Source organism: Macaca nemestrina, chromosome 1, assembly GCF_043159975.1.
Source record: "Macaca nemestrina isolate mMacNem1 chromosome 1, mMacNem.hap1, whole genome shotgun sequence".
NCBI lineage: Eukaryota > Metazoa > Chordata > Mammalia > Primates > Cercopithecidae > Macaca > Macaca nemestrina.
In genome coordinates, this window is record NC_092125.1 from 172,687,250 (window position 1) to 172,713,657 (window position 26,408).

At 43.4% G+C, this 26,408-nt stretch overlaps 1 long non-coding RNA gene across 2 annotated transcripts in view; it reads left to right on the forward strand.

Annotated features, from left to right (window-relative positions):
• The window catches only part of LOC139362027 (uncharacterized), a 151,309-nt gene that overhangs the window by 92,008 nt on the left and 32,893 nt on the right, over positions 1–26,408 (forward strand). For both annotated transcript variants that reach the window (XR_011620266.1, XR_011620268.1), the window contains exon 2: positions 15,069–15,292. This is a non-coding gene — a long non-coding RNA (uncharacterized lncRNA). The remainder of the gene's footprint in view (positions 1–15,068; positions 15,293–26,408) is intronic.

Here is a 26,408-nt window from a genome sequence, read left to right on the forward strand (position 1 = left end):
AAGTGAAAATAAAATCTAAGTTTTAGGGTGAGCCTTTACAACCTTCTTATATTTCTGCAATAAAAATTCCCCTCATTTTTCTAGGAGGAGAAGGTATGTGTTATGTGGTCTAACTGTTTGTTTTTCCCCAAAATCCATCTGTTGAAATCCTAACCCTCAAGGTGATGGTATCAGGGGGCAGGGCCTTTGGGAGATGATTAGGTCATGAGGGTGGAGCCCGGATGAATGGGATTAGTGCCTGTATACAAGAGGCTTGGAGGAAGCTCTGTACCCCTTCTATCATGTGAGGACTCAGTGAGAAGGTGCCCTCTGTGAACCAGGAGGTGGGCTCTCACCAGACACCAAATCTGCTGGCACCTTGATCTTGGACTTGCCAGACTCCAGAACTGTGAGGAATAAATTTCTGAATTTCTGTTGTTCATAAGCCACCCAGTTTATGTTTTTGTTTTGTGTAGCAGATGGATGAAGACAGTATGGGATCCCCATTTCTTGTCTTGCCTCCCAAAGAGAGATTGACGTGATTAGAGAGATGAAGGGAAGGAAGAGGGCATGCTGGTTTCAGCTTGCTTCTCTCCATCAAGCCTAACATGTTGCTCTCCAAATCCCGAGCCTCCTCTAGGAAGGCAAGGAAATGGCACCAACATCCACCCAGTTGCTCAGGTCCCAAATCTAATAGTGTCCCCAATTCCTCTCTCTTCCTCATCCACTACTTTGAATTATATGTAAATTTTGTGATCTCTTTCTCAAAAAAAAAAAAAAAAAAAATCACACATCTGTCCACCTCCCTCCTCCTCCACTTTCCCCTGGTCCGAAGACTTTCCTGCCATCATCTCTCACCTGGGCCACTGCCATTAGCTCCACTCTTGTCTCCTGCAATTCTTTCACTACACAGCAGCCAAAACAATACTGTTCAAACACAAATCGGGTTATGATACTCTCTTGCTCAAAACCAGGCAATGACTTTTCATTGCACAGAATAAAATCCAAATTCCTGACCAGGGATAAGGCTCTTTGTGATGTTGCTCCTGGCCAGGCCTCCCACATCTTTTCCTTCTAGTCTTCCCCTGCTCCCCCTTAACATTCTTTGAATACTTCTTAAATGGCAAGATGATTTTGTCTCAGACTCTTTGCATTTTCTGTTGCTTCTGCTAAAATGTTTTCTAACCACATCTTCTCCCGAAAACTTGGCATGGCTCATTCCCTCTCTACATTTGGGCTTCTGTAGAAATGTGACTTCCTGAGTATGGCCTTCCCTGACTCTATCTAACAGTTACCCTTTCTCCCTATTCCCACCTCTGTCATTCTCTATCCCTTCTTATCCTGTTTAGTTTATATTTGCAGCAGCTATCACCAGCATCTTACATGTTTAATGGACTATGTCTGTCTCCTTTGTTAAATATATGCACCATGAGTTTTGGTCATGGTCTTGGTGCCTAGAGCAGCCAGCCAGTAGAACTCAATACATATTCCTTGAATGAAAGGAAAAACCAAGCACGTGCAGCTCCATTCCTTTCCCCCTGCACATTTCCTTTTTCAGAACGTCCTGTTCCCAGAATGCACACAATCTTCGCTCCTATACAGGTAAGCTGACAGGTAGCTATCAGTTATCTTTGTCCTGCCAAGGTCATCTGCCAGGGAGCAGATAGTCATGTGTTAGGTCTCAGCTTAAATTGTGAACTCTTTAGGAATGTCTTCCTTGGCTACTTTATCCAAAGTAGGTCCTCCTCAATGAAGCTGTTCTCTTTCTCAGCATCCTTTTGGTTTCTTTCTTCACAGGGCTTATCTTTTATTTACTTCTTATTGTAGCCCCTGCTAAAATTGCAAAACTTGCTTGGGCCAAGAACCTTGCCAGACAATTGGAGACATGACGTGGTCACTGTACTAAAATAGCCTTCACTCTAGTTGGAAAGATGAGGAAGCAGGACAGACAGACATCATTCTGTCTGCAGTAGAATTCTATATTGTAGAATATCAGGCAGGGGACATTTGTTGGGGTTATTGCTTTTACCAACTAAGCTAAATTCACTTGCAATGGAAAGACACGACCCTTCCAAGGACTTACTATGTAATCTGTTTCCTTGTTTATAGTATAAAGATACCAGTAACACCTACCCTATTGGACTAAAGGTGAAATGAAACCGTATATACCTATAAAGTGCTGTCACTATGTAAGATACGTGCTAACTTACAATGCTTGGTGTTGAAAAACAAAAATGCCTGTAATTTCAAACCAAAGACCATTTGATTCCTTCCCTTTCTGTTATTGGTGCTGACAGTTTGGTATGTATTGCAGCAGATTCTCATGGGTGTAAGCCAGTTGGTTGTGATGGCAAGTGGTACCCAGGCTTCTTTTCTTTCCTTTCCCACCAGCCTGCCCTTGTCCTGTAGCTTGCCCTGGCATGTTGGACCGCTGGCCCAACTGTGTTCTTTGGCAGAGCCAGATGTGCCAAGTAGAGCCAATAGAACAACAAAATAGACCAAATACAGTGCATGGTGTTCTGGAGAGCACACAGATTGATAAAATCCAGCAAATCACTCAACCTTGATGAAAGATTTTCCAGAAAAATGGTTGGAGAAGTCAAGTAGCATTATTAGGCAATTCAGCATCTAAATGGCCACATCAACAAGAGCTCTAGCCAGATAGAAATCAAGTTTTCATTCCAGTTTGGTAAATACTGAGTGTGTGCTCCATGCCAGGCCCTCTTGTAAGAATTGGAGTAAAGAAAAGAGGCTCAAATCCTGTCCTCAAGGAGCATACATTCTAATAGGAGGGAGAGGGACAATAAACATAATAAGTAAGTTAGGTGGTTGTGATGCAATTTTAAATAGAGCAGACAAGCAAAGTGAGGCCTGAGCAAAGAGCAGAGGAAGATGAGCAAGTCATGTGTGAGTCTGCATGAAATGCATTCCAGGTCAAGGGCAGGAGCGTGCCCTACAGGTGCGAGGGGCAACAAAGAGACTGGTGTGGCTGGAGGAGACTGGGCAAAGGGCAGAGCAGTGGGAGATGAGGTCAGGGCAGAAACAGGCTCCAGGTACTGTGGGGTTGTCTCGTAGGTGATCTTGAGATTGGGCTTTTACTCCTGTGAAATGGGGAACCATTGAAGGGTTTTGATCAGAAGAGTCGCCTGACACATTTAAAATAAACTGGATTATGGATGAGGAGTCACTTGTGGAAAGAAAGTCTTATTTGAGGACTATTCCAATAATCCGGGTGAAAGATAATGCTGGGTTGGGCCTGGATGGGAGTGATGGAGCTTGTAAGAAGTAGACAAGGTGTAGACATGTTTGGAATACAGAGCCAAAAGGATTTTCTTAAAGTTATTGTTGATGAATCAAGCTGAGTTAATGTGCTTAAGAATGTTGTGTCTTTCTGTGAGTTTGTGAACGTTTCAGTATATTATCTCACGTGATCCTTACGACAATCTTGCGAAGTGGGAGGGGCTAGCAGCCCCATTCTCAGCACAGAGAGGTGAAATGGTTCTCCCAGGGCCACACAGCCTGCAAATTGGCTGGGGCACTCAGCACCTCAGTCCCTTGACTCCTTTTCTAGTCTTTCCTTTTTGTCAACTTGCTGCCTTTAGACTTGTGCTCTTTTAAGAATCTTACTCTCTATTTTCTGAGCTACCAATGAACCATCCCCATCTTTAATGGCTTCACTCATATCCATCCAAATTTCAAAACACAGTGATTTAACAAGGACAAATGGGAAAATCTGCAGTGCTGGAGGGAAGACTTTCTGGCTCCCAGGCCCTGAACCCCCTCCCTCTGTCTGTCCCCTCCCTTTCCAGTTCTCTGTTCCCTCCAACCCTGTGAGTCTGGACTGAATTCAATTATTCCTCGCACTCTCATTACAGTCTGACCAAGATTTATGAGTTGATAATTGTCTGAAAGTAAGACCACAAAGTATCATTTGTGTTTGGGGCTAACCTTCCCGGTGACCTTTAGGATTAAAGGCAAAATGAAAAGTGTGATTTCTGCAGAGCCAAACAGGGTAACGTGATCCAACCCGGCTAATAATCCAAAGCCTCGGATTTCCCTGGTTGAGGACATATTAAAGCTGGGCACAAAGGCGGACAACTAATCCTACAGGTTCATTTCACAAATTAATTTTTTTTAAGGCATCACAACCTCCCTCCCTCACTTTAGGGTGCATTCTGAGTGACGTTTTCCAAACAGGATGATGACAACAGCTCACACCTCTGAGGCCTTTATTGGATTATTTTTACAGGCCATTTAAAAACACTTTTTTGAGAGGTCCTAATTGAAAACAGACCTCTCCCCTTGCTTGAGTTAGCGAACAGAGCATCACTGGGGGTGAGAGGAAAATGAATTCATGGAAACTTTCCCAGATCGGTGGGTGAGACTTGACACTCACTTCCCCGAAGCACAGCACACGCGCAGTAATGGCCCTTCCTGATAGCTCTTCCTCACGTGCACCAGCTATTCAAAGACAAAACTGCAAAGAAAACACTCCTCGAGACTCAATATAAAGCTTCCAGCCATCCTGTAACATTTGTGAGGCATTTGTGGTTCCCTGTTGGGAATATGTAATACTGTGTCATTCCGAGTTAGAAGGCCACTTCCTAAGGGAAGAGGGGCTGTTGGCCTGTGTCCCACGCAGTGAATCATAAAATGAAAAGGCCTAATAAATATGAAACTGTGATAATGTCTTCCCTCTGCTCAGGCAGCCTCGATTTTTAGTTCAATCCGTATCTATTGCACCCAGCACTGGGCTGGATCCTCTGAAAAAAATTCCTGTAAAACCTCAAGGAGCTCACAGGCTGGAATATTCTTTCATAGGCAAGCAAGGACCCAGGGCTGTGCTCAAGCTGGGATACAAGGACTGGACCAGGGTCTGGGGTTGAGCATAGTTTGGGCTGATTTGCAGTTGCTGGCCTGGAAGAAAGGAGAAGCAAAGCCATTGTGATTGGAGGAAGGAGATTCGGGAAGCAAGAATAGCTCTTACTGTCAGTTCCAATGGTTGGGTATAAGAAAGAGGGAGTAAAAACCAGGCCTTCAAGAAGGCAGGGACTATATTTGTATTTCCTCCCAGTGTATTCACAGTGCATCTGGTTCACCAAACGTAAGATCAACCATTGCTGAACTTAACAATTTGCTTCCTCTCTTTGTAGTCAATTGTGGTGATATCTCTAAATGCATATATTATTTTGCACCAACTATTTGAGCATTTTCTGGGAAACATGTATTTATTCCACTTTGAAGTATTTCTTCATATATTGTTTGCCTTCTCTATGACATTGTAAACCAGTCTAACACACACATGTACCTGTACCGCATAGCAGGTACAACCACAGTCTCCTCTGGGTTTAGGCTGCCTGTTGCATCTGTAAAATGGAGCTATCAGTAGTGAGATCAACTACATATAGCCCTTAAAAGTGCACCTGGTCTACATTAAGTGCTCAATAAACTTGAGCAATTATCATGATTAGTCAGTAATACATGTGAGCAGTGTAGGTCTCACAGGTATCTGTGACACACTCCAAAACCCTCCTCACTTGTTCCTGACCTATTCTTTTTTTAAACAGGAGTTGGCCCCAGCCCTGTTCTGATCTGCACCTTCTTTATGAAGTCTGCCGTCAGCTCTTTTGGTTTGGTGTTAGGACTTTATCTCCTATGCGTCTAGCTTTCAGCTCTCTGTAAATATTGGCTTGGCCTAGTCCTGTATTTCTTACCATTCTAGATGGCTTCAAGTAAGCTGTCAGTTCACATCTGGCCTCTTGAATTGCCCCTTGGTGTCCCTATTCTGACACTATTGCACTGGTCAACCCTCTGTCCAAGTGAGGCCATCCCAGTGGTGCACTGGAATGGACTGCAACTGCCCATGAGGGTCAACTATTGAAAGCTACAGAAATTTTGTAAGCTGGTTGTCAAACACAGCCACTATTAAAAATTAAATGGTATCAATTCTCAATTAAATAAAATATGTTTAAAACAGAGTTAACAAATATGCAAAAATCATTGCCTCCAAATTATTTTATTTTATTTTACCATGTTCCATACTCTCAAGGTGACTTCATCCATGGCGGCTGTGTGGCAGGAGTACTATATAACAGCTAGCTAATTGCGCATCTCTTCTGCTCCGTGAGGTCATGTTGGCAGCTTGAGATTGATCAAGTGGGAAGCATTTACCTCACGGAAATTGGTAAGAGCTGCAAATTAGGGCTTCTTTCCCCCTGGACAGCTGGTCGTTTAACACTGACCAGCACACCCCCGGTTCAGCTCTCCCAGTGTGGCATAGGAGGCTGCTCAGGCTTCAGACAAACACAATGGCTACAACTACTGGTATAGCAGTGTGTCCCTTACTGGACTGTGACCAGGTTGAGGGTGGAGGACCAATATCCATTCATCTTCGGTCCAGACTCCCCCTTTCTCTATGCTGCCCTGTCCCCAGCCTATTTGTAGAATAAAAATTTGAATGTGAGTTTACCAAAAAAAAAAAAAAAAAAAAAGGCCTCTGGTAACATCTGCCAAGATGCCTTTTTTGGGATTTGAACAGCGTGAGAGGTAGAGAAAGGGTGAGTGACAGCGAAGACTGTCATCCCATCCTCACCACTGTAGCTGGAGGGAGCTGGTGTTTGGTTGGGGTGGAGTTCCCCAGGACACTAAGTGATTAATCTACACCCACGGGTCTTGTGCCAGGCAATCCCCATCAGCAATAATTGTCTTTTCAAAATGGAATAGGGGTGAAAGAGAGAAAAAAAGAGAGAAATTGAGAGAGAGAGAGAGCGAGAGAGAGAGTGTCAGTTGTGTAGCTAGAAACAAGACTTAGAATGTTGGACTGTAGGAAGGAGAACGTGAAGGAAGGATCGAGTGGCTGTTTAAAAATTACTTAAGGATGCTAAACATGTCTCAAAGTTAGAGTTTTTGGTGATCAGACTATCGCTATAAATGTTTGCATTTAAAGCTTTTGCCTGATGCCTGCATTGGAATGTCTAAACAGTGCACACCAGCTCCTTGTAACTGGAAATTGTAGAGGCGCCTAGGAAATAATAAATAGCCCTGGGTTCGGTGCATTCATAAATTTCATATAATGATAACTAGTTAACACTTTTCCAAAGGTCCAAGGAAACAGCCAGGGTGACCCTTCACATTTAAAACTCAGCTTCACACATTTTATAATTAAACTGCCTTCCAGGTGACTTATGACCTGGGATTTTTCCTTTTTCCTAATAGACTGCCTTGGCATCTTGTAGGGCTTGACTGTTAACCTGGGTGTCTGCCTTTTGGGAATAATCTTGAGTTCTGGAGAATAAAAAGCCATTGCTTGTGCTTATGCAAAAGCAGACTTTCAAATGGGAGACTCTGGCCACCTCACTCCCCAATAACCTGAGCCACATCATTAGGAACACGTCTGTTAGGAATGTCGCAAGCTAACGTTTGTGACTCTGGGTACATTAAGATACCAGCAGAGATGAAACTGCTCTTCAGTTGGAAAGTTGTCTTCTAACACGCAGTTTGGGACAACTGGGATCTTTAGGGCAATTGATCTGAATCTGTTTTAAAAATTGCCTCAAGCATGCTGTTGGCTTTATTTCCAAAATAGTCAATTTAATCATGTAGCTACAGACTGTGGACACATGTCCTACGTCTGTAGGTTTACTTGCTAAGTCAAAGCCAGGTACTATAGTATCTTAATGAAAACTAATACATGTTTACTGTTATTTCTATTTAAAATAATAATAATGATGCTAGCAAACATGATTTTATGTATTATATATATTATATATTTATTATGGTACATTGCTGTAAGCCAGGCAGCCAGGCATACTCTAAGAATTTAATATGTACAATATCATTTAGTCCTATATAAGCTGAGTGTTGTTACTATCATTCTTTTTTTTTGAGACAGAGTCTTGCTCTGTTGCCCAGACTGGAGTGCAGTGGTGCTATCTCTGCTCATTGCAACCTCTGCCTGCCGGATTCAAGCAATTCTCATATCTCAGCCTCCCGAGTAGCTGGGATTACAGGCGCGTGCCACCTCGCCTGGCTAATTTTTGTATTTTTAGTAGAGATGGGGTTGCACCTTGTTTTAATTCTATGTATATACATTTGTATGTACTGGGTTACCACATAAAATGTATTTCTTACTGTGGATAGCAGTAAAACAAAGTTTGAAGAACAATTTTAAAGCCAGCAGGGACTTATAGGGGTGGGGTTGTTTAAGTAGACAAGTGACTAGGCAATTAGATCACACCTGCAGGCCTGCCCTGTAGGGTGATCAGCTGACTGCTTTGTGTAAGTGAGTGGAAGATGAGTTTGGGATGGAACCAAGGTCAGGCAGGTGAGTTAGGAGTGACTGCAGTTGTCTAAGCGGTGACTGATTTCTTTCCAGCCACGGGAATATTGTCTGCTGTGCATTTTAAAAATCTGCCCTATTCCAGGCAGGGTGCGGTGGCTCACACCTGTAATCCCAGCACTTTGGAAGGCCAAGGTGGGTGGATTACCTGAGGTCAGGAGTTTGAGACCAGCCTGGCCATCATGGCGATACACAATCTCTACTAAAAATACAAAAATTAACTGGGTATGGTGGTGTGCACCTGCAGTCCCAGCTACTTGGGAGGCTGAGGCAAGAGAATCACTTGGACCTAGGAGGCAGAGGTTGCAGTGAGCCGAGATACAGCCTCTGCATTACTCCAGCCTGGGTGACAGAGTGAGATTCCATCTCAAAAAAGAAAAAAAATCTGGCCTACTCTGTTCTACTGAAAGGCAGGATGGCATAAGGAATGGGGCATGAACCCCAGCCAGGTGGTCCTGAGCAAGGTCTCTAACTTCTGCCTGTCTTAGTTTCCTCATCTGCTTGGTGGGGATAATAATAGTACCTGCCTATGGGCTTATTATGAAGATTAATTGAGTCTGAACATTCAGTCCTCTAGACCAGGGCTCAATACATGTTGCCTAGTATAATTTTGAGATTGACAGGAAAATGGCAATGTTACAATTATGGATTCATCTATTTGTTGCCTATTCAAAAGCTGTTTACTGAATGTCCATAGTGAGCCTGGAACTTTGCCAGCCTGGGAGATATAGGCCAGTGGAGGAGACAAATTGTGATGCTATAGCAATAATAAAAGTAAAATAATTATAAGGACCACTGATATTTGTTTAGGGTGACTAGATTGTTAGCTCCATGAGGACGTGGGTTTTTGCTTGTTGTTTTCATTCACTACTCTATTTTTAGCAATTAGAGCAGTGCCTGGCACATGGTAAATATTGATTATTAGATAAATATGCCAGCCACTATTCTAAACAGATGTACATGTAACAATCACCCCATTTCACAACAACCCTATGAGGTACAGACTGTTCATATTCCTATCTTGGAAATGAGATCGGTGAGCCCAAAGTCACTCATTTAGTAAAAGGTGACCCGCTGCAGCCGATGCCCAAGGTTCCTGCTCTACACAGACACAAGAGCGCGCCTTAAATTCCTGAAGCTGTCCCCATGGCACCCTGTTTAGGGCACAGCTGATACACAGAAGGGCTCCCCTGTGTGTCACCATGTTTGGATCTGAGCTACAGTGATTGGGGAGGATCCCAATACAGTTCCACTCTGGGTTGTCTGCCTTCGAGACAAAGGAAACATCTTAGGGCCATCTTGTTGTGCCCACCTCCTTTCCAAAGCACTCCAATCAATCCAGTGATGTATCAGGCATTTACCATGCACCCTGCACTGTGCCAAAAGCTGTAGGGAGGATGGGAAAGTGAGATGGAGTTTGTTCTTTCAAATTCCACAGAATCTCTCTGAGGAGAAAGGGTTCGCACACAACAGGAGACTATGAAAGACAGTAGGGGTTTGTGATGAGCTGTAGGAGCTCTGAAGTGGAGAGCCCAGAGCCACTTGGGTGGTAGGTGAAGGTCTGAGACAGAGCTTGGAATCGTACATCTCCCATGGGGCCAAGAGATGCATGAAACCTTGTTTCTACACAACCTCATCAAGCAGTTGCCCGTTCTTCTCCTAGCCACTGGTCTCTACTGCCCAGGGATCCTCATGTCGCCTCTGCATAGCTTTGCCTCCTCAAAAGTTCTTTCTTACCAGCTGAAATCTGCTCTCTGGTAGATTTTGGTTGACAGGATGACTTAGAATGGGAAGAGTGGATGAGAAGCTGCCAGGGAGGGAGAAGGCTTGAGGGGCAGCAGCATGCGATGGCTGTGAACCCTCATCGACTGAGGACTGGATTTCCCGGATGATAGCAAATGTGAGCTAATGTCTGTGCTAAGCCATGTGTCTTTGAAAAAGAACTGTTAAGGATGTTTTCCCTTCTTATTACACACACTAATTTCCTCACCAAAATAACAAGTCCTGAAGGCTTGCATCTGCTGGGAAACTGTATCCTCTGGGACCGTGTTCTGCATGTAAGTTCATCTGGAGTTTGCCCTGCGTGTTTTCCTTGGACAAAGGAGAGACCTGTGTTTGCTCCTTTATAAGTCTGAGAAGCCCCCTCATGGCTCGAGCCCCAGCTTGACACTTTGCTGGATGGGGGACTCACCTGAGATGTCTTCTCCTCCTGTGAACCCTGGGAAGCCCCAGCTGTGCCGAGAACAAGTTGCTGAGTGGCTTGTTTTGGTTCATGGAGCTGACCCACCAGTCATCGGGCCCTGTGATTGATGCAGGGCCCGTGCTCTGGGTTATGTGAACTCGGAGTGTTTTCAAGGGAAAATTTTGGTCATAAGGCAAAGCCTAGCCAGGTTTGAGATAAGTGTGAAAAACACATTACAAAAGGAAACAGACTCGAAGTTTCCTGACAAGGGAAACATTTAACCCTATGTTTAAGGAGTGTGAGAAGCACACACTCAGAAACCATGCACGTCTGTGTGTGCACATGTCCCCGTGGACAGAATGGCTGAGTGTGTGTGACAGAAAGTGTGTGAGTGTGTGGTGTGAGTGTGCACGTGTTAGAGAGGGAGAGGAAGAGAAAGAGAGAGAACAGACATGCCTGGGGAAGGCAGGGATATTAATCATGCTAAAAGCAATCTGGCCCCACGGGATTTACAAGGATCCAGCTAAAATCAATGGGAAGTTTTATGAGACAATTTTCTTCTTGCTGGCTCTGGGGATTGTTTGAACTCTCATGGAGTTTAGGATGGCACTGGCTCAGAGCTCCCCCAGTCCTCACACCTGTGCATGACACAATGTACATTCTCCACATCTGTGCCTCTCAGCTGACTTATCTCCAAGGACTGCCATGGAGGGGCCCTGGCCTCCTGACTGCCTGGCTGTCTAGCTTGGACCTGCAGCTTCTTGTTAGGGGTTTGGAGGTCTGTGAGGAGAGGGAAAGGGGCGGAGGGCAGTCAGTGCACTTTGTCTGCGGTGTCCAGATAAATGTGAGAGGCCAGGAAGATGCACACAGGCCTGCGGGCCTTGAATAGCTCCAGGGGCTCCCTGTGAGTGTCAGAATACAGTCCAGAGACCTTGGCACGGCTGCTTCCTACTTAGCCTTTCCTATTCTCTTTCGCACCCAGGCATCCTGGGTCAAAGCGACGCTATGGGCCCCTCCTCAGATGGGGTGCTTTTATAATTCTATGCCCCTGGTGATGTTCCCTCAGTCTGGAGGACCTACTCCTCCCCATTTCTCCCTGATATGAATCTTCTAGTTTAAACCAGATTAATTTTGAGCTCTTTTAAACTTTCCAGAAAAGTACAGAAAATGTTTACCAGAAACTTATATAGCCATCACTCAGCTTTAAGAGTTGTTGATATTTGCTAAGGCCCTTTTCCCTTTTCCCTCTCCAGAGGCGAATCAGGATGTAACCATTGCAAATGCACTTTTATTGTATTTAAATATAGTCACAAGCAATACATAGCATTGTTTATATGTCCTTATATTTTGTATAGTGGTGTTAATTGGCCCATATCCTGTGGGGAAGAATTTGGCAATGCCCACCAAGAAACATACACCAGTAATTCCACCTGTGATTGTTCGTGCCAACAAAAGATCTTGCATGTGTCCGAAGCATGCACATGGATAATCAATCTAATAATGTAAAAGTGGTAACAACTTAATTGCCCCTTAGTAGACCAATAAAGATAAGTTGTAGTTTAATAAAATGAGATACTATATGGTAGTTAAAATAAATAAGATCTACTTGCATTATAAACATAATATGTGGAAAAAATCAAGCTGAAAAATTATCTGCTCATTTTTTATAGCTAAGTTAAAAATGTAATCCTTCTCTTTAATGAAGCATCCTGTGAAAAAAATCCCCTCTAAATGTAATTAATTGCTCTTTTTCTTCATAGAACTTTACAACTTTATTTGTTTAAGGATTACTTCTTACCCTTCACTTTCCATCACACATACATTATGAACTTCTTACATGCAGAAACTGGGTCTTAGTAATCTTTGTATCCCCAATGTCCCAGCCTGAGAGCTTGCTTACAGTTGATACTCAATAAGCAGTTGCGCAGAGAGAAAAATGCATATGTGTGTGTTTTAAAATACTCCCATGAAGGCCAGCTGTTGTGGCTCATGCCTGTGACCCCAGCACTTTGGGAGGCTGAGGCGGGCAGATCACGAGGTCAGGAGTTCGAGACCAGCCTGGCCAACATGGTGAAACCCCATCTCTACTAAAAATACAAAAATTAGCTGGGCATGGTGGTGTGTGCCTGTCGTCCCAGCTACTCAGGAAGCCGAGGAAGGAGAATCGCTCAAACCAGGGAGTTGGAGGTTGCAGTGAGTCAAGATTGCACCACTGCACTCCAACCTGGTGACAGAGTGAGACTCCGTCTCAAAAACAAACAAACAAACAAACAAACAAACAAAAAACTCCTGTGTATCTCAGGTCACAAGAGCTTTATAATCCCAGTGTTTCTGATGAAGAAACTGATTGAAGTGCATTATGTCAAATGACTTCCCCCTCTGTTACTGATGGCAGTGAATGATGAAATCCAGGTGTCCCGTCTCTTGGCCACTGGGGGAAGTGGGAAGATAAGGATCCAGTTGCTCTTGCACAACACTTCCATGAAATTAACTTCAAGACAGTGGGATGATTTAAATTTTATGTCACTGACCTGATACATTTGGAAAAGATGGTGGAAGACTTTCTGGAAATCAGGAGAGCAATACATGAAGAGCCTTAGAGATTGAGTGAGAAAGCTGAGGCCCAGAGAGGGAGAGTGATTTCATTTCAAGTCAGCATAATTGAATAAATATATTTGAATATGCATTATGTGCCAGGTGATTGCCTAAGCCCACCCAGGTAGAACAGATGGAGAAATCACTGGAAAAGTGCCTAGCAGAGCACTGGAACAGAGCAGGTTTCAATAAATGTCAATACCCACCGCCCCTTTTTTTTTCTTTAAGGGCAGAGCCAGGATGAGAACCCAGATTTCCAGATTCCAAGTCCAACATCTTTTCAACCCTCTCATGGTCATCCACAAGTGCAACCAGGAAAAAGTCTGTAGGGAGATCATGCCTGTAATACTCTTGCTGTTTAAAAAGAGTATTATGGATTTTCTGACAGCTCTTTTGCTGTGTCACATCAGCCCCCTGTCTGATTTTATGCTCACATGGCCATTACTCTCTATTAGCATACTAATAAATGTTTATGAGATTATGCTGTATAAACTATAAACTTTTACATATTATTAATTAACCTCATACATTGGATTGGGAGCTCCTGAACATTTACTGACTTATAAAACAGGATAGTGGCGTACAGGGAGCCGTGTCTGCAGAACTGGTCTTATTCGCTCTGTCTGGAGGAAGGGTTGCATTTCCATCTGTGCGACTCTTAAGTGCAAGCCACAGATAGCATAGTATTTGAAAACAGAAGACCTGGTCTTGCCTCTTCCCCGCTGTGACCTTAGGTAAATTTTGTAAGCTTTCAAAGGCCCAGTTTCCAAAATGGGCATAGTAATATCTATCTGTGGGGGTCCTTGGCACATAGCAGTTACCTAATAAACTTAAAGTGAATGAAATTGAACCAATGCAGGGCAATGAGTGGAAATGACAGGAAGCCAGTTTGATTTGTTACTGATGAAAAGACTGATAGGGATTTCCAAGAATGGATGGCCTGCATTCCAGTGTGGTAAATAATGTGCTCTCACTGGAGGTGAGCAAGAAGATGGACAAGGGGATTCTGCAAGGAATGGGAGGGTTTCCTCCATTCCTATGATCTCGGGATTCTATGACTCTCATTTTTTTTTTTTTTTTTTTTTGAGATGGAGTCTCACTCTGTCGCCCAGGCTGGAGTGCAGTGGTGCGATCTTGGCTCACTGCAACCTCTGCCTCCCGGGTTCACAGCATTCTCCTGCCTCAGCCTCCTGAGTAGCTGAGACTACAGGCGCCTGCCACCTTGCCCGGCCAATTTTTTTCTTTTTAGTAGTGACAGGGGTTTCACCATGTTGGTCAGGCTGGTCTCGAACTCCTGACCTCAGGTGATCCGCCCGCCTCGGCCTCCCAAACTGCTGGGATTACACGTGTGAGCCACTGTGCCCGGTCAACTCTCATTTTTTAAGGCCAAAGAGGAGGCAGAGTGGGAGTGGTACTTCAGGTCTTAGATTCTAGTTTTAACTTAGTTGCTGACTAGTTTTACAATTTAGTGTATACTCTAGACGCTTCAGTCCTGTCTCTATTGTTTTATCTGTAAAAGAGCTACACAAATTTGATGTGGTTATCAGAGGAGAGAATGGCTAAGAAAGCACTTTCAATAATACAAGGCTGATTATTAGAAAAACATTAAGTTTAGGCCGGATGTGGTGGCTCACGCCTGTAATCCCAGCACTTTGGGAGGCCGAGGCTGGCAGATCACGAGGTCAGGAGATCGAGACCATCCTGGCTAACACGGTGAAACCCCGTCTCCACTAAAAATACAAAAAATTAGCCGGGCATGGTGGCGGGTGCCTGTAGTTCCAGCTACTCGGGAGGCTGAGGCTGGAGAATGGCATGAACCTGGGAGGCAGAGCTTGCTGTGAGCCGAGATCGTGCCACTGCACTCTAGCCTGGGCAACAGAGTGAGACTCTGTTTCACTAAAAAAAAAAAAAAAGAAGAAAAGAAAAGAAAAAGTTTAGCAACGAGATTCATTTCACTGTTTTTGATATTGATAGCTGATCATCCCTGCTTCGAATCTTCTGCAATGCTGCAAAAATGTTATGGGAAGAACCCAGACCTGGGAGTCGAGTGACCGGGTCCAGGCTCTATCACTAAGCTATGAGACTTTGGTGGAGTATTTCTGTTCTTCGCATCCCAAGTAACTGATCTCATGTCTGTAAAATGAAACTAACGGATCTGCTGTGCCAACATCACGGGGGTGTCCTGAGAGTCAAATAAGGTAATGGATTTGATTTAGTGTTTTCAAATCAGCTTTCAATTTAGCTATTTCAAATCAGCTATGTTCTCATTTTCTACCCTACAAGGCTGTAAGACCTGTAAGTACAAAGCTGTTTTTTAGATCTTTGTATTTGCCAGTGCCTAGCAAAGTGAATTCATTGATTCTGGACACATTCATGAAATGCCTATTTGGGCCAGGAATAGTGGCAAGTTTTGGGGTTCGGGATGAAAAAGACATGGCCTCTGCCCCTAAGGAGCTTGCTTTGCAATAGAGCAGTAAACTATAAACATATCCAAGAATAAAGTTAAAGGAAACTGATACTGAGATCTAGCCTTTAAGGGGGCCCCCTGTGTATGAGTGTCGCCACCTCCAGGGCAGGACAAGCTTCACCCCCTCTCTGCTCTCTTGCAAAGAACTGACAGCTACCAACTTCTCTATTTTTGATGGCTGCCTCTGTGTTTCTGATGGTCACATAGTTTTTTTGGGTTTGTGTGTTTCCCTGCCCTTGGACACATTCTGATAGAGTACAAAGTGGCAACTGACTCCTGGGGTCTACTCAAGGTGGCTGGATGTAAAAGATTGGTGAAATGATTTAAAGCTTATAGAGATGGGTAATTCCCCGGGGGCTAGCAGGTACTTTCCAGGGAGGAAGAGGATGCCTCTTATAAATACAATTACTATTGATTACTGTCAGGTTCTTTTATCTGATTCCTGCCCATTAGGCCCTCTCTTTGTTGCTAGAAGCTCTCACTTGCCCTCTGCCCCATCTTACCTCTAGAAGTGCTTCTTAAATGAGTCCTGCAGAATCCTAGTGATCCTTGAATAGCTCATAGGTGCTAAGAGAGCATTCAGAAGAATACTTTAAAGCCTGACAATAAATAACCATTTTACGATTATGACATAAGTGGAAAGAAGGGCCAACTCATCTCAAAACGATGGCAACAACAGCAAGATCAGGTAATCCCTATCCAGCTGATTAGCAGCAAGAGGCTTTGAGTGGCACCTTGACTGTGAGAGTGTGCATAAGGGACACGTGTAGACTGCTTTGCACCCAAGGTGTCTTCCCTTAGCTTTTGACAACAGTACCCTACTTTTGCTTTGGGAGAACTGCCACTCCCTCATTCTCAGTCTTGTACTTTCATATGTCCCAGGGGCCGAGCACTTGACATAGGCATAAGGCAATATATGAATTTTATTTTCTGGTCATAGGAATGACCATATGTTCCAGTTCAGGCCAGTGAGAGAGAGAGAGTGGTGGTCCCAGGCTTATGGAAGAACCTACTGGAAGAGACAGTGCAGTGTAGTGTGATGTGTATCTGAAGCTGCTGGGGCAGTGAGGAGCCTGCAGTGTGGGTCTGAGAATGGGGTCATTACCTGAAGAGCTGAGTCAAGATTTGGATCCTGGACACATTATCTGAGCCTGAGTCAAGCTGTGACTGAAGCCAAATCTGCTCACAGACTTTCCAATGTATTCCTTTATCTAGTTTGAGCCAGGGCCGGTGGAATTTTCTGTCATTTGCATCCAAAATATTCCTAATATTATACAGTATGTGATGTTTTACTTCATTTTTGCAACATGTTTGGCTAAACAATAATATATTACATATTATAATGTAATATATATTATATATTATAATGTAATATATTACTACATATTATAATATATAATGTATTACATTATAATAATATGCAATAGTATACATTCCTCTATTTAATCATTATGCAAAGCTAAGAGGTAAAATTTGTGATCAAATTTATAAATTAAAATACTGAGTCTCAGAGAGAATGAGTGACTCACCTGAAGATGCACAGCTGATAAGTGATTGATATAGGACAAGAATGTAGGGCTCCTGACCATAATGATTGCTAAAGATGCATTTTTCCCAAACCAGCTACTTATGGAAAGCAAATATAAAAGAAATGCAAAGGAAACCAAAGGTAATGTTGGTTGCCACAATGTATTTTTTGTTGGGAAGTTTCATCCAAAATACATGGTTCCATCCAAAGGTAAAAGACCCTCAGCCATACTTCCTATGGCCAGTGCCTTTGTCCATCAGGCCTTCATCACTTCTCACCAAGTTTCCTCCAACATTTTTCTAGGTGGTCTTTTTGCCTCCAGTCTCACTTCTCTACTATCCATCACTCACAGTAGGACAGAATCATTTTTCTAAATGCAAGCGTGATTATGGTACTGTTTGCTTACAACCCTTCAGTAGTTCGCATAGCTTTTGAGTACAAATTCAGCTTTGCACACAAGACACTTCCTGATCTGACTCTTTTGTGCTCTTCTGCTTCATCTCCTCATTCCTCCAGTAATAGTGAATGACCCGGGGTTCTCTGAGGCTGACCCATTGCTCTACTTTTGTGTACACCATTCTAGTTGTATGTGGAAATCGTTCCTTTTGTTTTTTTTCCCCAGCAAACCCCTCTTATCCTTAAATTCTCCTTCATCCTTCAGATGTTGTTTTCTCTGCGAAACCTTTTGTGATCCATCAGACTGATTTGGATGTTTCTTTTCTGTGCCCCCGCTAGACTCTGGCTCTATCTCCTTGCACTCTCACACTGTAGAGTAACTGTGTATTACATGCCAATATCTCCTCTAGATTGTGGGAAACAATTGTGCCCTACTCCATTTTACATCGAGGGCCTAGCAGACAGCTTGGCACATAATAATCAGTAAATGTTTGTTACATGGATGAAGAAGGAAAGGGAGGAAATAGGCCAGGCGTGGTGGCTCATGCCTGTAATCCCAGCACTTTGAGAGGATAACGTAGGAGGATCACTTGAGGCCAGGAGGTATTGAGATTGGCCTGGACAATGTAGCAAGGCCCTGTCCCTAAAAAATCTGAAAACATATTTTTTTAAAGGGAGGACATATGGAAGAAGAGATCAGTACCTTCTCTTTTGTTTGACACTTTCATTTAAAGTATTATACACTGATGTTATATAGTTTCTTTTATTAAATTCAGATATTATGTTCTTCCTAGCTTTAATATTTGAATAAATTGCTTTGCTTTTTTTAAAGAAAAATTTCATGGTGTTCCAAATTAAGTAAACAGTGTTTATTTTTCTGTAACCTCAAAACACTTGGGAAATATTGCATGATGAAGTGAGGAAGAGGGGTGGTGAGGGTTTTGTGAATGGTGAGAGAGAAAGCGGACATTTGGAAGCTGAGAGCTGAGGTCTCCTGGTCCCATTGCTAGCTGAAGTCTTTGGCAGGATGAAAATGATTTATGTTAGGAATCTAAGAGTAACTAACTTCAGTTTTTGTGGACAGAAACATTCTCTCCCCAACATGTCAAGTTGGGGCTCTTGTGCTTACTGAGTCTGACAGTTGGTACGGAATCTTGTCTCTAAGGACCTTGTCTTACATTTGCCCCTGAAAACTTCCAGAGGAATGGCTTTTGTTCCTTGGGTTTATGCATTAATTGGGGTTCTTTCTAATTAAGTTGCTTACCTGCTGTTTCTGGTGAGTATTAAGTGTGTGTGTGCTGAGCCGGAATTTTCCATGTTAGGTCTATTATTTTATGAAACTGATCCTTAATTATCAGCTCTCACATATTTGTAGAAAGTTCAGCTTCCGTGTCTGATCTGAAAAATTCAAGCTTCACAGGAGGCATTTTATACTTGCCGCGAAATGTGAAATGAGCTTTTGGCAAGATGATTTCTTGATTGGGGTATCTCACTGAACCATCCTTCCCTCCATCTATCCCTGTATTTATCCATCCACTTATCCATCCCTCAGTCCATCCATTCCATAACCATTTTCTGAAATGCTACGCTTTTCCCTGTACTTCTTCTGTAGGAACAATGAGGAGGGATACCTAAATCCAGGGTGGAGGTGGGTGGAGGACAAGGGCAGAAAAATCTTCCTAGAGGAAAGATGCCCGAGGTGAATAATAAGAAGGGAATGGGACTTAGCTAGGTTGGTGGATGGAAAGCAGAAAGGGGGCTTATTTCAGGCAGATAGAGCAACAGGGGCCAGTGCCCAGAGGTATGAGAGGACGTGATGAGTTCCAGGGACCGAAAGCCATTTAAACAAATATTTCCTGAGCACTTTACTTGTGCCAGGGGCTGCATTGAGATCTTCTGGAATGAGCTTTGCCGCATGACTACAACAGTGAAGGCCTAATGCTGAAGCAATTGCTAAGTATTAGGGTGAATGGAACATTTACTAAATAAATTTGAGCTAGACAGCAAAGGCAGTGGAGGAGCATGAGAGACAGGGAACTACATTGTAGTTATTGTCTGCTATATGCCAGAAGCATTACCTTCACATTCTCTGTGATGTTCCATGTACTGTTACAGGAAGAATCCCCATTCGAGATAAAAGATAAACAAATGGAATCCCACTGAAGAAAAGCAAACAAACACTGCCAGCTTTGGGGACTAAAAACACCCATAATTTTTCTACTGTACCATTCTGTCTATCATCAAGAAAGGTCTTCCCTTTGACATATGGCTCCCAGGATTCGAATCTCCCTGATTTTTCCCTACAGCATTTGGAAACAGAGCTTAATCATGCAAGTTATGACTGTAGGGAGTCTTTTCTGAAAGAAGACCCCCTAACAGGGAAACTGAATAGAAAGACTAGAAAGTGGATGTCAGGGAGACATTTGAGTTTGGTGCTTTGGACCAAACCATCTTTCAAGACTCATCTTAAATCCTCTTTCCTTTGACAAGCCTTCCCTGACCACCCCGGACTCTACCCATCTCCCCCTGCACTGCTCTGATTTAGGAGAGAGTGACTGTACAATAGACTTAGCAATTAATCATACCTGCTCTATCATACCTGCTATAACATGTGACAGCCATTGTACTATTGCCTTAAACTGATATTTTACTCTGGCCTTAGAATTGATCTTTGTGCATGTACATTTTCCCCCAATGAGATTATAAGCACCTTGAGGACAGAGATTTTGTCATAAACATATCTTAATCCTTCCTTCCTCCCTAATACCTAGTGCAATTCTGTCCACATAGTAAAGGCTCAACAAATGTTTTCTAGTTCCATATAAAAGACCCTGCAAGGATTTCTGAACCAAAAATATGATAGAAATTGAATAAATTAGTTTGAGAAGCAGGTGATTTAGATTTATTACTTATGGTGGAATGCAAAAATTGCCACAATAGTTTAAAGCAATTCTTATCGAGAGGCAGAGTCTATTTCCCCTCTCCTTGATTCTGGGCTGGCCTTGTGATTTGTTTTGACCAGTTGACTGTAGTGAGCATAATGTTGTGTGAGGTCTGAGCCCAGGCGTCAAGAACTCAGCAGAAGAACTGCACGGCTGAGACCAGCCCAAATCACAAACCCACAGGACTGTGAGTTAAATAAATGTTTTTTTTTTTTTTAAATTATAAATCACTAAGTTTTGGGATGATACGTTAGGCACCAAAAGCTAACTGATGCAGGATCTTCTTTAATTATCAGGATAAGCCCATGAGATGCATGTTAGCATCCTACTTTATGAGTTAGGAAGCAAGCATTCAGGAACAATATGATGTGGAATGATCATAATTAGCGTCTTTCAGAGCCGTTGTTAGTGTCTTTTAGCAAATGTTACCTGGATGGGGAAACATATCAGGAGGCACATGTCTCAGCAGGCACTGGTCTGTCTGATGGGGAGGGGGACAAAGGAGTGTTTGTTGGCAGGAGTCAGGAAAAGTTCAGACCATGGAGAGTTCAACAATGTGTTGAAGGAACAGGCAAGACAGAGCTTGAGGGCTCTTGGGTCCATGCGTTCAGGCTGAAACGATGTAACTTGGGAGTCTATAAAGAGGGAAATGATAACAACAGTGACTAATAAATTCACTGAACATTTCTCATGTGCCAGAAGCTGTGCTATGTCTCTAATCTTCACAAATGTCCTAGGTGAGGCTGAGATAAATTAAATAGGTCATATAACTTGTAAGTGATTAAATTGCCATCGAAACGTAAATGTGCCTAACTCCAAAGGGAAATAACAAACAGCTAAAAAAAGAAAATGCCCCTTTCATTATATTTTCTGGTCTGTAACATCAATTTCTCCCTAACTTTCAACAAACCGAATGGGCACCTATATGTCATTGCAGGCAAAACTCTTCGGGTGCCTTGGAACAAAGCCATACACAGCTGAAAACTCATGACTTGTCCCATATTGGGTGTGGAAGGGTGGTTTCTCTAGTTTGATAAGATCAGGAGGGCCTCTCTGCGACATGCTTTTGCGATAATATCTGGCTTAACAGGAGTTCTACAAATAGGGCCCCTTTGAAGGGAACTGTCCCTTCTGCTTTTGAAGTAGGGTGACCACAGCCCTTGAGCAGAGACCTTCAGATATCCTCAGGCGGTGGTTTCATCCAGACTAAACTAGTTACAAACCCTTCCACTTATCTAATAGTTGATGCACTGTGCACACATATATCTTGTTGAATTGAGTAGCACAGCTTTGTGGGATTCACTGGGCAGCATGTGTGATTCCCATTTTATAAATGAGAAAACTGAGACTCAGAAGTTAACTGACATGCTCAAGGTCATAAAGTTAATCTGTGGTTGAGCTAGGACTGGACTTGGTCTGTTTGACTCCTCCTCCCATGTTCTTGACTGAATCAACTCAAAAGCATTCCCTATGTATGAGGCATAGGGAGTACAGAGATGTTTTAGGCTGGGCTCCTACACCCAATAATAGCACGTCTGCTCTAAATGCTTTACTTAAGAGTAACTAATTTAATTCTCTTAACAACGCTAAGAGGGGGTACACTTTTTACTCTTGTTTTATGCATAGGAAAATAGAGATACAAAGAAGCAAAATAGATTTGGGGTTCACATACAGGCGGTCTAGACAGGGAGGCCTCTGACTTAGCCACAGCACCCCACTGCCCCTATGCTCGGGGAAGCTACTGGTGAGAGGAGTGAGATGCTGAATAACAAGGAGACCTATGACAGCCTGGTAACAGCTGGTCATGCCTGCTTGGGTTCAAATACTTGGCCAAGTGCTTAAAACTGTTTGGTCTTGGGTAAGTTTTTTTTTGTGTGTGTGTGTATCAGCTTTTCATCTGTAAAAGGAGATTTTGATATTTCTCACTTCATAGAGAGGTATTATGAGAATGTAATGATTATGTGTGTATGTGTGTGTGTGTGCATGCATATGTTCAAGTGTGTGTGTATATGTGTGTAGCTAAGAATAATCCCTGGTCCTCCAGTTAGTATGATTTGAGTATTTGCAATCATCATCATTACAAGGCCATGAAGTGAACTAATTTCCAGACACATAGCACAGACAATAGTCACAGATTCTGAGAAGAGGGAGAACTTATTGTCAGCAGGAATGGTCAGGACAGGCTTCAATGAGGAGGTAAGATGTTAAGTGGATCTCGAAGGTTAGAATCACAGACTTGGGAGTTGAAGGGACTTCAGCATTCATGCAATCATACGACTTTATCTCATAGAGGAAATCTAGGACCACAAGGGAGAGGTGATCATGCCATGTTTATCCAGCTAGTTGGGGGCAGGGCCTTGACTGGAACCCAGGTCTCCTCCAAACGATGCCTGTCTGAATTTTTCTGGGCTAGATAAATTAGAAACCCTGCATCCCCAGTCCATACTGGTGCTCCCTCTTGTAGTCCTCACTCCAGTCTAAGTACTCTTTATTACCTTTCCTCTGCCATCTCTTTGGGAGAAATGCAAGTGAGCAATGAATGTGACAGTGATAGGAAAGACCTTCTACAGAAGCAAGGGACTTGATAATCTATAAACAGTTTCTGGGTAAAAGCCATGAATATGTATTGAGCACCTACTCTGAGGTGCTCACTAAATTTTCTCAATCTCCACAGTAACTGCTATCATCCTTTGCATAGATAAAAAACCAAAAGGCTTAGTTTTGTAGTATCTTAGTTTTGGTAATTTTCCCAAGATCTCACAAAAAGAAAATGTTTGAGCCAGGATCCGAACAATGGTCTATAAGATTCTTTTATCCACCCACCCACCCATGCACACACCCATCCATACACACACCCATTCATGCACACACTCATCTACCCACCCATCATCCATCTGCCTATCTGTTCACTCATCTTTCCATCCAAGAAACCTTTACTGAGAGTGTGTTCCATGTAAGGCAGTGTGCTTTGTGGAATGGAGCTAAGGAGATACATATCCCCTGTCCTCATAGAGCTGAGTGGGGCCTCCTCGAGGGTACTGTTGGGATAGTGTTAGGGAGGAGAGTGATGAGGAAATGGTTTATGTGGAAACTGGGTACTTGGGAAGACCATGACAAAAGGATCAGTGGATTGCTCCCCCACTCCTGCTTCTAAGGTTGCAGATGAGTGCCCAGCTGGCCAGCTGGCCACTGGCATAGTCTGCCTCTTTGTGTAAAAACTAGTAGAATCACATATGTGCTGCTCCCAGATGCAGTCTCGGCACCAGCACCTTCCAAGCAGGAGGTTCTGTCATGGTGCTGCCTGCCAAGCCTTGTCCAGAGGACTGAGGCCACTTGGCCGGTTGCACTGGGTCCTGTGCCTGTGCAGAGACTGCCTCACCACAGCGGCTGGGGGCGGCAGGGAAGGGCAAGAGCTTCTTTTGTGTGTGTGTGTGTGTGTGTGTGTGTGTGTGTGTGTGTGTGTGTGTGTGTTTAAGCTGGAACGAAGCCCTTTTTCACTGCGCTCTGTACTTGAGATATTTCACTGAGTGGGAGACAAAGAGGCTTTGTGTGCTCTTCAAAGTGCTCTCTGCTGACTGTGATACACATCCAGGAAAAACCCAGACCAAAGCCATGAAGTCACCCCAAGTTCAAACCCAAAATGCAATTTGCAGTAGTTAGAAATGACAAAGGATGGGTGGTAGGATCCAGAGAATAAAACAGTGAAACCCAATGGACCTTAAATAGATCTGAGGGCACTGATTTGATTATTTTGGGTGAAATCTTTTAAGAAAATTGTGCCAGATTCTTCACAGAAAATTTGGTAGAGCCTATGTTTCATCACTGGCCTAGCAAAGGTAACACCCACTTTAATTTTCTTGGACTATTATTGTTTTTGTTCTTAGGGTGTATGTTAGGGAGAAGAGCAGGGAGGTAGTTTGTCAGATGTTGTTCTTTCCTTGTTAAGCTTCACCTGTTCTTAAGAGCAACTTGCACTTTGTCAGCCACAGAATAGTGCCTGCCGTTCAGGCTAGTGTTTTAGATATAATTGAATTGCTGGGACGCGTTAAACATCACAGGGTTTTTAGCGGAGAAATAATTTAATGATGTGGCCTTTAGGATTGTTAATTAGCACTGTCTGTATGAACATGTAACAATAACACCACCTACCGTAAAAGCGAATGTTCTACACTTCAGAACACTCATTTCTTTAGGGCTTCCCGCAGAGAAGCAGTCATTAACTCTTTTTTTGACAAATGCTTTTAGACATGCTCTGTAGGGCCGTGAATTCACCCTTCCCTCCAATCCTGAATCCTTCTCTGCATTTATCCACAAGGCAAGCTGGCTAACAGGGAAACAAGGAGAACTGTGTGCTCAGCCCTCCAGAGTGGCACGGATTATGAGGAGGTGATGGTCCTTCCCTGCCAAGATCCTGAGACACTGTCACTCCGGAATCCACAAAGAGATTCAGGCAAGGATGTGGGAAAGTTGGAGCCCTGCACGCTGTTGGTGGGAATGCCAAATGGTGCAGCTGCTATGGAAAACAGTATGGAGGTTCCTCAAAAAATTAAAAATAGAATTACCATATGATCCAGCAATCCCATAGGGTATTTATCCAAAAGAATTGAAACGAGGATCTTGAAGAGATATTAGCACTCCCATGTTCATTGCAGCACTATTCACAATAGCCAAGATGTAGAAACAAACTAAATATCCAACAACAGATGAATGGATAAAGAAAATGTGGAAAACACACACACACACACACACACACACACACACACACACACACAATGTTAGCCTTAAAAAAGAAACTCTAAAATATGTGACAACATGGATGGATCTTGAGGACATTATACTAAATGAAATAAACCAGTCAGAGAAAGACAAAACTGCATGATTCCACTTATGTAAGGCATCTAAAATTGCCAAATTCATAGAATCGAAGAGTGGAATGGTGGTTGCCGGGAGCTAGGTGGAGTGGGAAATGAACAGTTGTTAATCCATGGGCATGCAGGTTTAGTTAAGCAAGATGAATGAGCTCTAGAGATCTGCTGTACAACACTTTACCTATGGTCAATAATACTGTATTGTGCACTTACAATTTTGCTAAGAAGGTGGCCCTCATGTTATGTGTTCTTACAAAGTTTAAAAAGAAAAAATTAATGGGATTGGCTCACTGGAGGAGAGGCTGTTGGCTTGCATCCTGCCTGCCCTGCTGAAGGGAAAGGTCAGGGACTGGTTTCTCTGCTGGAGTTCAGGCGGGTCTGTCTGAGCCATGGGTCTGGAGGAGGCCTGCATAGGCAGCTCGCCACAGGTTTCTCTGGCTTCTTGAGAACAGAGCCTGATAATGATAGAGAGATGAGAGCTTCCCACTCCTTCTTCTATTTACATTAGAACAGCCAAGTGTTTCTTCAACCATCCACCATTCCCTTATGTCACGTGTCTTCTGAAGACACTTTACCTCTTCAGTGAGGCAAGAGCAGCAGCATGAAGGTATTTGAACAGTAGATTGTGTCTTGTTCTTCCGTCAGCCAAACTTTTCCCTAGCCACGTTCTAGGCCTTGATGCCTCCAATGAAAATCCAGCTGTGGAAACCTCAGCTTCCAACATCTCACTCTCTGGCCACAGCCCGCTGTCCTGCTACCTCTCTTACTCTTCTCTTCTCACAGCCTTGTCTGGCCTCTGGTCCAGAGATGGCAGATGCCTCGTGTGATTGTTGCCACTCTTCCCAGCTCATTGAGAACCTCATAGACTGATCATGCCGCTCTCCTATTAAACCCAGAGGTTGCTTTGGAATCCTCAGCACAGGTTCCATCAACTGGAATTGACGCATGAAATGAAAATTATTTGCCATTCCAGCTCCATCTCCTTGATCCACTTTCTCTCAGCCCATCAGGCAGGACAGACTCTACACACTTGCATTTGAACTCTTCATGACACTCCTCCCCTTCCCTTGCACACACACATGCTCTGTCTGTCCAATGATGTGTTCTCTCCAC